The sequence below is a fragment of the Scyliorhinus canicula genome, chromosome 1 (genome assembly GCF_902713615.1).
Source record: "Scyliorhinus canicula chromosome 1, sScyCan1.1, whole genome shotgun sequence".
Taxonomy (NCBI): Eukaryota; Metazoa; Chordata; class Chondrichthyes; order Carcharhiniformes; family Scyliorhinidae; genus Scyliorhinus; species Scyliorhinus canicula.
The window spans coordinates 118,392,304-118,406,317 of NC_052146.1; the positions used below are offsets into that span (position 1 = coordinate 118,392,304).

The 14,014-nt window shown below is 49.6% G+C and overlaps 1 non-coding gene across 1 annotated transcript; it reads right to left on the reverse strand.

Moving 5' to 3' along the window:
* Positions 1–11,313: 11,313 nt before the first annotated feature.
* LOC119978912 lies at positions 11,314–11,510 on the reverse strand. The gene has a single exon (XR_005463598.1). It is a non-coding gene; the product is annotated as a U2 spliceosomal RNA (small nuclear RNA).
* Between the last annotated feature and the right edge of the window lie 2,504 nt (positions 11,511–14,014).

Consider the following 14,014-nt stretch of genomic DNA (forward strand, 5'->3'; position numbering starts at 1 on the left):
CTCCAGAGCACCTCACACCAGACCCCCTCCTCTGTAACCTCTCCCAACTCTTCCTCCCACTTTGCTTTGATCCCTTCCAGTGGTGCCTTATCCTCTTCCAAAATAGCTCCGTACACCACTGACACTACCCCCTTCTCCAGTCCCCTTGTCGTCAGCACCTCCTCCAGCAATGTGGAGGCCGGTTCCTCCGGAAAGCTCTGTATCTCCATCCTGGCAAAATCTCGAACCTGCATGTATCTAAACATTTCTCCCTGCTCCAGCCCATACTTCACTTCCAGCTCCCTCAATCCTGCAAACCGACCCCTAAGAAACAAATCTTTTAGTGTCTTAATCCCCTTCTCTTCCCATTTCCAGAAACTTCCATCCCACTTCCCTGGCTCAAATCTGTTATTTCCCCCGAATCGGCATTTCCCTTGACCTGCCCCCAACCCGAAGTGTTGGCAAAACTGCCTCCAGATTTACCGGACTCCCTGAGCATTTTCCTGGAGCTATCTGGACAGGCTCTGTTGCTAGTGCTTTCAGTCCCAAACCCCTGCACAAACTCTCCTCCATTCTGACCCACTCGGAATCAACCCCTTTGACCCAGCTCCGCACGTTCTCCACATTCGCTGCCCAGTAGTAGTACATCAGGTTCGGGAGACCCAAACCCCCTGCCTGCCTTCCCCTCTGTAGCAGCACCTTTCTCACTCTGGCCACCTTCCCTCCCCTTATGAACGAGGTAATCCTTCCCTCAATCTCCCTGAAAAAAGCCTTTGGGAGGAAAATCGGTAGGCATTGAAAAATAAACAGAAATCGCAGCAACACATTCATTTTAACCGCCTGCACCTGACCCGCCAGTGACAGAGGGAGACCATCCCACCCTGCCAGATCGGCTTTCACTCTTCCCACCAAACTAGTGATGTTGTACCTACGAGGCCTCCACCACTCCTGGGCAACCTGCACCCCAGATACCTAAAGTGAGTCCCTGCCCTACGGAATGGCAGCCCACCCCCGGCCGAGACACCACAAAATACTCACTCTTGTCCAAGTTCAGCTTGTACCCTGAGAGAGACCCAAATACTCGCAGTACCTCCAATATTCCTCCTATCGACGCACTCCGTTCCGACACATAACAGCAGCAAGTCGTCAGCATATAAGGACGTCCTGTGCTCTATTCCCCCACCCCCCTGCACTATTCCTTTCCATGCTTCTGAACTTCTTAATGCGATGGCCAATGGCTCAATCGTAAGTGCAAACAGCAGGGGGGACATGGGACATCCCTGCCTCTTTCCACGGTGGAAAGAAAAGTATTTCGAGCTGATGTTGTTTGGGCGGACACTCGCCTTCGCCTCCTTATATAATAGCTTTACCCAGTTTACAAATCTTGATCCAATCCCAAACCGCTCCAGAACTGCCATTGGGTACCCCATTCTACCCGGTCAAACGCCTTCTCGGCGTCCAATGCCACAACCACCTCTGTTTCCTTCCCTTCCGCCGGTGCTGTGACAACGTTCAAAACCCTCCTAATGTTCGAAAACAGCTGCCTCCCTTTCACGAACCCTGCCTGATCCTCACCTATCAACTTTGGGAGGCACTCCTCCAGCCTACCAGTCAGTACCTTCGCCAATACTTTTGCGTTCACATTCAGAACTGATATGGGCCTATACAACCCACACTCTGTCGGATCCTGATCTTTTTTTAGCAACAGTGAAATGGATGCCTGCCCCAAGGTTTGTGGCAGCTCCCCTTTCCCTATTGCGTCTTCAAACAACCCCACCATCAGGGGTGCCACCTTATCCTTGAATTTTTTATAATATTCCACCGGAAACCTATCTGGTCCTGCCACCTTTCCCGACTGCATCCTCCCAATCGCATCCTTTACCTCCTGCGCCACTATTGCTCCTTTTAATGTAGCCCTGTCCCCTCCTCGAGCCTCAGGTACTCCAACCCATCCAGAAATTCCTGCATCTCACTGTCTTCCCCGGGTGGCTCGTACAACCTCTCCTAAAACTCAAAAACCTTGTTAATCAGCTCCGGCGCCGCCACCACCAACTTCTCTGCCCTATCCCTTACCTGAAGAGTTTCCCTTGCCGCTGCCTCCCTCCGGAGCTGACCTGCTAACATATCTCCATGTTCATAAACTGCACCCCTTGATCGTCTCAGTTGGCGCACTGCCTTCCTGGTGGTCAGTCGGTCGAAGCACACCTGTAGTTCCTTCCGCTTTTCCAGCTTCGCTGGGTCCCCATCTTCTGCATAACTCCTATCTACCTCCAACATCTCATCTATGCTCCAACTTCTTTGTCCACCCTGGCCTTAAACAAAATTATCTCACCCTCCCCACCGCCTTTAGAGCCTCCCAGACAACTGCCTTCGACACCTCACCCGTACAGTTGAAACCTATATATTCTTCAATTACCTTTTCAATTTTGTCACGGAACCCTTGATTCCCCCAAAAGTCCCACATCTAATTTCCACCCCGGCCTCTGCGCTACCCCCTTCTCCAGTACCATATCCACCCAATGTGGAAATTGATCTGACGTTGAAATTGCTGAGTATTCCGACCCCTTGACTCCAGCCAGCAAAGCCTTTCCCACCACAAGAAAGTCTATCTGTGATTATACCTTATGGACTGCTGAGAAAAACGAGTTCTCCCGTTCCCTTGGGTGCAGGAACCTCAAAGGGTCCACCCCTCCCATTTCCACCATTAGCCCAGCCAGCGCCTTCGCACCTCCCCCTGATCTGCCACCACTTTCTCCATCTGGAAGCGTATCCTTTTGCTGACCAACACCGCTACCCCTCGAGCCCTTCCATCAAATACAGAATGAAACACTTGGCTAACCAGTCCTTTTTAAGTCTCACCTGGTCCTTCACCCTCAAGTGAGTCTCCTGCAGCATTGCCACATCAGCTTTCAAACTTTTAAGATGCGCAACCACTCTTGACTGGACCTCCTAGCCCTCTCACATCCCACGTGACTATCCTGACTGGGTTCTCTCACCACCCCCTCACCTTTCTTATCCACCATCATCATACCACTGGGCCCTGCCCCATAAGCCTGACCCACCCCTGTCCATTGTTAACATCGAACCCCTTCTCTTCCTTCCCCCCCCCCCCCCCCCCCTCCCAAGAACTCCCCGCTCGCCTCGTAGGCCCATTGAAGCCTGCTATCCAGGCTCCAACGTCCGCAGCCCTCCTCTCGCCTCACCTCAGTTCACTAGCTGACTTTAGTTAGTTATCGTGGGTGGCTCCCCCCGCCAAGATACTGTATATCGTCCCCTTCCAGCCAGTCCCAGAGAAAGAAAAAATAACCAAAACCATCAGCCCAACCCATACAATTCACTAACATAACGTTTAACCGTCGCAACACAGAAGACCAATCAACTCACCATTAACTTGAACTCTGTAACAATGCAAAGAAAAGTTAATTACAATACATCAGTAAAAAGGAAGTTGCAGCATTTATACATTTTCCAACTTCTCAAACACAGTCCACAGTCTCTCTTCCAGTTCCACTCCCACGTCTGTCCCAAGCCTTCTGCCCTCACTAACTCCTCAGCCGCCTCCGCTGTCTCAAAATAAAAGTCTTTGGCGTTATATGTTGCCCTCAACTTTGCAGGGTACACCATACCAAATTGCACCCCTTGTACAATGTCGCCTTCACTCGCCCCAAACGCCGCTCATCTTTTTGCCAACTCCACCGTCAAGTCCTAGTAGATCTGAACTGCAGTACCATCCCACAGCACCTCGCCCTTCTGCTTCGCCCAGCTTAATACCTTCTCCTTCATGCAGAACTTATGGAAACAATTAATTACTGCTCTTGGCTCGTTCACTTTGGGCTTCGACTTTAATGACCAATGAGCTCGGTCTAGTTCGTACCGGGAGGGGTTCTCGCCCTCCCCCATCAGCTCCGCCAACTTCTTAGTGAAGTATTGTGTTGGCCTTGGGCCCTCTGTCCCTTCTGACAAGCCCACAATTCTCAAATTGTGCCGCTTTGAGCGGATCTCCAAGTCTTCGAGCTTTGCTTGGAGTCCTCTATTGACCTTCACCACCCTCTGCACCTCGTCCCCCATCAAGGTGACCTGATCGCTGTGTTGTGACACGGCCTCCTCCACTTCCTTCATCCTCTCGTCTTGCTCTCTCTCCTTGGCCGATGCCTTTGCCACCGCCACCCTCACCGGGGCGATTGCCTCCTCCACCAATTACTTCAATGCGACCACTGTCTCCTTCCTCAGGGCGTCAATGTGCCTCGCGAACTGCTTTTCCAGCTCCACCGCCATCACCTCTGTCATCTTCTCCACTGTAAGTCGTGCGGCACCCCCTTGTGGTTTGGCTTCCGCCATCCTGTCAGCACTTTTGCTCGTCCACTCATTCAGCGGCGAACCCGCGTTTCCTCCTTTCTTTGGTGCTCTTCGCATCCTTTAGGGGCTTGTTTTTTCTTTCTTTTCTCTTCTCTCCCCTTCCACCCTCCCGTCCTTCATCAATCTGAATTATTCTTTCTTTTTGAAAAAAACAATTTTCCTTCCTTCACACAAAAAAAAGGGGAGGAAAAATAACTTTCACCAAACTTTTTCAAACCTCCTTTCTTTCTCCTCTACATTTCCCCCAGAGCTCCCCTGGGACCGGACTTCAGCCTTCTTTCTTCATTCTAAGTGGGAGCCATCCGATGTGGGACACCCCACTTACATCGTGCCCTGCTGCCTCGGCCTCCTTTTTAGCTCCGCCCCCGCTGCTCCGACCTCCGCCACACTGGGCCCAGTGCCTCGGCTGCCGTTGCCCAACACCCGCGCGGAGTTCTTCGCCGGTTTTTAAACTGGCCCCGCTAGCTGCCCGTGACTGCCCCAAAGGCCGATGATAGTCGGGGGGGGGGGTGGAGTGATGACTCAGGGAAAATCCCCGAAATCGCCGCAAACTGTGGCCACCGGCGGGAGCTCTTCTTACTGCGGCCGCCCTGCTCGCCCATGCCACCGGAAGTCGTCCTCCAAACACGTGTTGCCGCCACTGTTGCCACACCCTCAGGGCTGCCACTACTACCGGGCTTGTGAAGTACTGAGCTGGTGAGAACAGCAGAAGTGCTGTTAACGTAGCCCTCAAACTCGTGCCCTTGCAGGATGCCGTCTCCACTCACTCTCACACCGACCCCTCACCCCACTACCCACTTCCTGACCATCGATATATTCGCTGCCCAGAAATAGTTAATCAGGTTTGGAAGAGCCAGCCCCCACGCCCCGCTCCAGCAGCACCTTGCTCACCCGTGGGGTTTTACCGGCCCAAATAAATCCCGAAATTACCGGATTAATCTTCAAAAAAACATTTTGGGGATAATGATTGGGAGACGATGAAAAACAAACAGCAACTTCAGGAGGACTGTCATTTTCAGTCTGTACCCTCCCTGCCAGAGATAGTGAGAGCACGTCCCACCTCTGGAAGTCTCCCTTCATCTGTTCGCATACCCAGATTCAATTTGTGGAGCTGATCCCATTCCCATGCGACCTGGATACCCAAGTACCTAAAGCTCCCTCCCACCACCTTGAATGGCATCTCCTCCAATCTCCTCTCCTGCCCCTTGCCTGGATCGCAAAAAACTCACTTTTGCCCATGTTCAATTTGTACCTCAAGAACCGGCCAAATTCCTCTAGTATCCCCATAATCCCTCCTATTTCTCGTCTGGTATATATTATATATTATCGTCTGCATAGGGCGAGACCCTATGCTCCACCCCCCATCGTATTATCCCCTGCCAGACCTTTGAAGCTCGCAGCACCATTGCCAAAGGCTCTATGGCCAGGGTAAATCAGCAGTTGGGAGATTGGACTCATCCCCGGGTAATGCCTAAAATCCTTCAAACTCGCCCGATTTGGGTGCACGTTTGCCACCGTTGCCTGATAAAGCAACCAGACCCATTCCACAAATCCCTGTCCAAACCCGAACCATCCCAGGACCTCCCATAAGTACCCCCACTCCACCGATCAAAGACCTTCTCTGCAGCCATAGCCACCACCTCATCCTCGCACTCCTCTGTAGGCATTATAACGTTCAAGAGCCTCCTAATATTAGTCGCCAGGTGCCGCCCCTTAAGCCCCGTCTGATCTTCCCCTATTACCCGTGAGAGACAATCCTCGATCCGTGTGGCCAGGATCTTTGCCAGCAGTTGGCATCCACATTCAATAAGGAGATTGGTCTATATGATCCCACAATTTACCATGTCCTTGTCCTGCTTCAAAATGAGAGCTTGACGCCTGTAACGTCTGGGGAGCACTCCCAGCTCCTTTGCTTCGTTAAAGGCCCTTGCCAACAGCAGCCCCAGCACCCCGAAAAACTTCTTACAAAATTCCACCGGGTATCCGTCTGGTCCTGGGGCCTTATCCAATTCCATTGCCTTCAGTCTCTCTATTACCTGCCTCAAGCCCAATTGGGGCCCCCAGGTCCTCTACCAGCTCCCCATCCACCTTCGGAAACTCCAGCCCTCTCAAACATTGCCTCATCCCCATTTCTCCGGCTGGGGGTTCCGACCGATTTGTACAGATTGCTGTAAAAATCTCAACACTCCATTCACCCCCGTCGGATCCAAGCCATCCCTCCTCCAACTCCAACATGTTGCTCGCTTTTGCTCCGTACTTGTGCACCGCCCCTCTCACCCTCTTCAGCTGTCCCACCACCTTGCCCGTGAATAGGAGACCAAATTCCAATTGTAGCCTCTGGCGTTCCTTCAAAAGCCCTTTCTCTGGGGTCTCTGCGTATCTCCTGTCCACCTGTAGGATTTCTCCCACCAGCCCCTCTATCTCCACCCGCTCCGCCGCCTTGTGTGCCCGACTAGAAATAAATTTCTCCCTGATAACTGCCTTCAGTGCCTCCCAGACCGTACTTGCCGACACCTCCCCTGTATCATTGAGCTTTATATACCCCCGGATGGCTTCCCTCACCCACTCACGCACCTCCTCTTCCACTAACAGGGGGCTGGGCCCTGCCTTTGCTCACTCGCATAGTGAACAATGCGGGGTGTGGTCCAACACCATTATTGCTGAACATTTCAGCATATATCACCTCTGCCAGCAGCGTTTTATCCAGCACAAAGAAATCTATTCGGGAGTACACCTTGTGCACATGGGAGTAGAATGAAAATTCCCCTCCCCCGCCCCCGATCCACCTCTATATTCCCCATCTTGAATGGCATCTGCCTATTGACCCAAATTCTCTCTCCCCCCCCCCCCCCCCCCCCCCCCCCCTCATATTAAAGTCCAACCTGGAGTGGAATACTTGCCCAACCCATCCCTTCCTCAACCTGATCTGGTCGCCCACCTTCAGGTGTGTCTCTTGCACCATGGCCACATCCGCCTTCAGTCGCCTCAAATGTTCAAAAACACACGCCCTCTCGACTGGCCCATTCAAACCTTGAACATTCCATGTGACCAGCCTGGTCAAGGGGCACCCTGCCCCCCCCCCCCCCCCCCCCCCCCCCCCCTTGCCGATCAGCTGTAGCCTCTCTTGGGCCAGCCTCCGGTCTGTGTTCCGCACCTCTCTTGGCCTGCCCTTGGGCGCCCACCATCATCAACCCTCCTCCTCTATTTTAAAGACCCCACCCCTGTCAGCAATACTACCCTCCCCCGTCCCTTTGCTAACCTTCAGCTCGCCCCCCACTGTGCTTCCGTGAACTAGCCCGCCCAGATAGCTAACACCTAGCATCTTAACCCTGCACCGATTTTCCTCCCTCCCTACTCAAACATTAGTGAAAACAGTCAATAGGGAAGGAAAAAAGAAACCAACCCCTCCCATCCCCTAACAAACAACAAAAAAGAAAAAACAACTGAAGCCAAAAAGAATTGGCCCCAAATGAAAGTTTTTACAGCAGCATCACAACTCCTCCACCAGAGTTCAAGGCCCACCTTCTCCTGCCAGTCCATTATCTCTCATAAACCCCGCTGCCTCCTAAGATCCAAAATACAGCTCCTGGCCCCCATAAATCACCCACAGGCGCAGCAGGTACAATAGTCCAAGCTTCACCCCCTTGTAGAGGGCTACCGTGACCTTATTAAACCTCTCCCTCTTCTTGGCTAGCTCTGCACGCAGGTCCTGGTACACCCAAATCTCACTGCCATCCCAGGCACAGCGCTTCGTCTGCCTGGCCCACCTCATGATTTGCTTCTTACCAAGGAACCAGTGCAGTCGCACCACCATCGCATTTGGCAGCTCATTCCCCTGGGGCCTCCTCTGTTATACGTTTAGCTGCTGTTGTATAAAGAGTCAAAGGTTCTGCTCCTTTTCCACAAAACACCTTTAATTTACTTCAACAGACACTACACAAAACTCTAACATCATACCACCTCACCCCTGAAGCCCCCTTTACATATCAGTGTCAATTATTGGATACTTAACATAAATGAGACAACTAATTGGAATGTCTCTTAACCCATTACTTATCCTCATCAACGTTCTGTGCGCTCGGTCCACCTCCAACGGCCGGTCAACCACACCTTCAAGCAGCTTCTAGAGCATATTCGCCATCTTCGTGCCAGCATTGGCTCACTCGCACCCCAAGGGCAGACCCACGATCCGAATATTCTGCCTGCGTGACCGGGTTTCCAAGTCCTCCTACCTTCTCCTCCAACCGTTTCTGGTGGTCCCACATTAGCCCTATCTCCGCTGCCATCAAGGCAAACAGTTCATAGTGTTTTTCCCCATTAGCTCTTCTCAACTTCTGGATTGCCTGACCCTGAGCTGCCAGCCTCGTCTCCACGCGGTCAACCACCGCCTTGATCAAGTCCATCACCATGGCCAGGTCCTCCAGACTTTCCTTTCGTTGCTGGGTGAACTTCTCATTTAAGAAGCTCCCCAACTGTTCTGTTGACCATTGAGCTGACAGGGCTGTTCCCTGCCCCTCTGCGATCTCCACGTTGTGCCTGCTTTCATTCACTGACTTATTTCTCCTTTTTCGGGCATTTCTGGTCCTCGGTTCCATAAACTCCTACACTCTTTTCCATCTCACCTCTACTTGAAAATAGGGGAAAAGCCCAAAAAAGACTGCCACGAGTGGGAGCTACCAAATGTGCGACCATTCGCTCCATGGCTGCCGCCGGAAGTTGTTAAGTCTGTTGTTGACATGAAAAATAACTTTCATATTTGACTATTGAAATATGAAGGTTTAGAAGAGGATTGATGGTTGCTCTGTGCAGATCACTATGATCACGTATTGTGTGCGATAGTTTGCTGCAGTAGTATTTAGAATCCCTACAGTGTGGAAAGAGACTATTCGGCCCATTGAGTCTGCACTGACTTTTTTTTGTAAGAGCACTCCACCCAAGTCTACCTCCCCCCTTATCCCAATAACCCCATAATCTAATCTACACATCCCTGGACACTTAAGGGGCAATTTATCATGGCCACTCCACCTAACCTGCACATCTTTGGACATGGGGAGAACATGCAAACTCCAAATTGAACCCGGGTCCCTGAGAAGCAGCAGTGCTGGCCACTGTGCTGCCACTTTGGCAGCATTGACTTCAGCTGCCTTTAACTAAGCTCTGGAATTTCTTCCCTAAATCTCTTTGCCTTTCTTCCCCTCTCTCCTCCCTTAAGACGCTCCTTGAAACCAACTTCCGCCAAGCTTATGGTCACCAGTTCCAATTTCTCCTTTGTGGCTCCGTGTCAGATCTGTCTGATTGCTTCTTTTTAAACATTTGGTATGGTTTGCTACATTACAGGTGTTGGGTTAGGCAAGTTTGTTGTTTCATGATGCTTCATGCCAAGTGGTTTCATGTGTGCCACTTGCAGCAGAGGTGAAACTGCTTTTGTTTTTTTAAATTTAGAGTACCCAATTATTATTTTTTCCCCAATTAAGAGGCAATTTAGCGTGGCCAATCCACCTAACCAGCACATTTTTGGGTTGTGAGGGTGAAACCCACGCAGACATGGGGAGAATGTGCAAACTCCACACAGGCAGTGACCCAGATTTGAGAAACTGCTTTTGTTAATCAGTGAAGACCGCAACATGTTTGGCCGCGCACGACTTGCATATATATAGTACCTTAGTAAAAAGCCCCATGATTCTTCACAGAAGCGTCATTGAAACAAGCCTGACAAAAGTAAATAAAGCTTAGTCAAGGTTTTAAAGCTCTTAATGAGAGGTATCCAAAGATGTGCAGGTCAAGTGAGGTTTAGGGATGGGACTCTGGTATGGTGCTCCATCAGAAGATCGGGGCAGGCTCGATGGGCCAAATGACCTTTGCACTGTAGGAGGTCTATGATTTGAGGTAGAAGGAGATACAGCCAGCAATAGTGGGGAAAAGGAGGGTCATATCTATCTGAAATGAGCAAGCGATATTCATCTACCCAACTGGAGAACTATGTGTGTGGAGGAAAATTGTACTCTGCACCTCCTAGTGCCCTGACTAAGCATTGCTAATATTGTAGAGACAGGCTTTAATAATCTTTATTGTCACAAGTAACACTGCAATGAAGTTACTGTGAAAAGCCCCTAGTCGCCACATTCCCGCGCCTGTTCGGGTACAGAGGGAACTTGACTCAATTTAAACCTGTAATTGCTAATGGATATGTAGTATTTAGCATGAAAATGTTTATAGATAAACTGGTTGGGCAAATAGTTTTCCACATGCTACATTTGTTTGGGATAGTGATTTGTTAAAAGCATTTCAGTAAATATTCACACGTTGTGTTGAAATTACTGCATCCACGTGAAGTCACCATGGTGGGCTGTAGCTGTTTTGATCAGTAGCTTAACTGGCCAATTTTCTCATGTGAGCAGGTAAGGAAATTAGGCTTGATGAGTCTAGCTGTATCCTTTGTGCTTGGACGTGGGGAAAATAGCCAATCTGTTATTGGGGGTTAGTGGGCTGTACTTCATTTTCACTCTATCTCACAAGGATAAGACAATTTGAAATTATTTATCATGTGGAGTTGCCGGTGCTGGACTAGGGTGGGCACAGTAAGAAGTCTCTCAACAGCAGGTTAAAGTCCAACAGGTTTATTTTAAATCACAAGCTTTCGGAGTACTTTTCCTTCACCTGATGAAGGAGCTTGTGATTTCAAAGCCTGTTGGATTTTGTGTTGTGAGACTTACTGAAATTATTTACACAGTACCCCATTCACATCATGGCTGATCTCAACGTGGCCTTAACTCCACTGTCCTGTCCATGTCCATGTTTACAATTAAGGGGCAATTTAATGTGGCCAATCCACCTACCCTGCGCATCTTTGGTTTGTGGGTGCAAAACCCACGCAAACACTGAGAATGTGCAAACTCCACATGGACAGTGATCCAGAGCCAGATCGAACCTGGGAGTGCTAACGACTGCACCACCATGCTTTGACCCAGTATTTTTTTTACTTTTTCTGAGTTACAAAGCCAGGGCTCAAGTGTGGTCAGGGGCGAACCCCTAATCCAGCTCCTTGCCTGCTCCAAAAACCAATTCAATTCAAATTGAATCCAATTCATGGTCCCCACAAGAGAGACATACCAGATCTGAGCCAAAAGGTTGAGCAGATACTACACTTGATCTTAGCCAAAAGGCTGAGAAGCGATTGACCCAGTATTATAATCTCACTGGAGTTCACCGGTCCACCTTTTGAAAAATAAATTAAGGTTTAATTCTGGCACATAAGAACATAAGAACATAAGAACTAGGAGCAGGAGTAGGCCATCTGGCCCCTCGAGCCTGCTCCGCCATTCAATTAGATCATGGCTGATCTTTTGTGGACTCAGCTCCGCTTTCCGGCCCGAACACCATAACCCTTAATCCCTTTATTCTTCAAAAAACTATCTATCTTTACCTTAAAAACATGTAATGAAGGAGCCTCAACTGCTTCACTGGGCAAGGAATTCCATAGATTCACAACCCTTTGGGTGAAGAAGTTCCTCCTAAACTCAGTCCTAAATCTACTTCCCCTTATTTTGAGGCTATGCCCCCTAGTTCTGCTGTCACCCGCCAGTGGAAACAACCTGCCCGCATCTATCCTATCTATTCCCTTCATAATTTTAAATGTTTCTATAAGATCCCCCCTCATCCTTCTAAATTCCAACGAGTACAGTCCCAGTCTACTCAACCTCTCCTCATAATCCAACCCCTTCAGCTCTGGGATTAACCTAGTGAATCTCCTCTGCACACCCTCCAGTGCCAGTACGTCCTTTCTCAAGTAAGGAGACCAAAACTGAACACAATACTCCAGGTGTGGCCGCACTAACACCTTATACAATTGCAACATAACCTCCCTAGTCTTAAACTCCATCCCTCTAGCAATGAAGGACAAAATTCCATTTGCCTTCTTAATCACCTGTTGCACTTGTAAACCAACCTTCTGTGACTCATGCACTAGCACACCCAAGGCTCTCTGAACAGCGGCATGCTTTAATATTTTATCGTTTAAATAATAATCCCGTTTGCTGTTATTCCTACCAAAATGGATAACCTCACATTTGTCAACATTGTATTCCATAAAGGAATGTATTCCTTGTAAAGCATTGTATTCCATAAAGAACATGCAGGATTACAACATGTAGTTTCTGTGAGTTTTCATTATTATGGTCCTTGCATTATGCTATTGTGTGACTAGTCAATGAGCACAGTAAGAAGTCTTAAACACCAGGTTAAAGTCCTACAGGTTTGTTTCAAATCACATAGCTTTTGGAGCACAGCTCCTTCCTCATTCACCTGTGTTAAGGAGCTGTGCTCCAAAAGATAGTGATTCGAAACAAACCTGTTAGACTATGGGTGGCGCTGCGGTAGCACAGTTGCTTCACAGCTCCAGGGTCCCAGATTCGATTCCCGGCTTGGGTCACTGTCTGTGCAGAGTCTGCACATCCTCCCCATGTCTGCGTGAGTTTCCTCTAGGTGCTCTGATTTCCTCCCACAGCCCAAAGATGTGTAGGTTAGGTGGATTAGCCATGTTAAATTGTCCTTGGTCTCCCAAAAAAAAAAGTTAGGTGGGGTTACAGGAATAAGAGTAGAAGTGTGGGGTTCAAAAGGGTGCTCTTTCCAAGGGTCGGCACAGACTTGATAGGCCGAATGGCCTCCTGCACTGTAAATTCTATGGCAAATGGTGTTCCATCAAATAAATATATTCAGAGAATGCTCTGTTCACTCAGATTAAACATGTTTGGAAAATAGTAAACTGACCAGGTACTATTTAATAACCTGATGTTGTTAGACTTCTTGCTGTGCTCACCCCAGTCCAATGCCGGCATCTCTACATCATTGTTAATTAAAAGTATAGAAGATTTCGAGACTTCCGGTGTGCATCATGGAGTGCGTGATCACACAGAGGCAGCTCCTGCCTAAGGTTGCAGAAATGAGCTCTTTTTTGGGCAGCACGGGTTGGAATTTCGATGAAAAGGCGTGGGTGAATGTTCAAGGAGTATTTTCCCCCAGGAATAGGATGTTTCTTGGTTATCAGACCCTCGGAAACAGTGCAAGATTTGTCTGAACAGCAGCAAACAAAAGCCTCTGCAAGCATGCTAGCGGGGGAAGGGCCAGCTTATAGATCTCAAGCTGACCTGAGGGCCTTCATGAAAGCTGAATTCTAGCAGCAGAGGGAGAACTGTGAAAAGATCTTACCAAGGCTATTGAAGAAGCGGAGACTGACTTCTGGTAGCGGTGATGCGGAGCTAAGCCGCACGTTCAGTGGCTCCCACTATTTTCGGATTTTGGGGCTCTTTTAAGGGCTCGTAGTGGTGCTGTTTGGACTTTTCCCCGTGTGGGAACACTCCTTCTCAGATTCTCCACCGGTGGATGGCCTGGACTAGGAGTGGAGCGGTCAGAAAATCGGCTTTGCAGTTGCGGCTAGCTCTCGCTACTTAAGGACTTTTGGGCCGATTTGAGGGCCCCAAACGGTGCTGTCTCGACGAATCCCGGTGGGGGAAGGTGTCTAGAGGAGCATTCCCCATAATTTATGGTGCTCACCCGGAGTGGGGCAAAGGAAAAAGCTGCAGCAGCTTCCCAAGAAAAGCGGGGGAAGAAGGACAAAATGGCGGCCGGCGGAACACCCGAGGACTGATGGAAGTGGGCGCAGGAGCAGCAGGCCTCTCTTCTG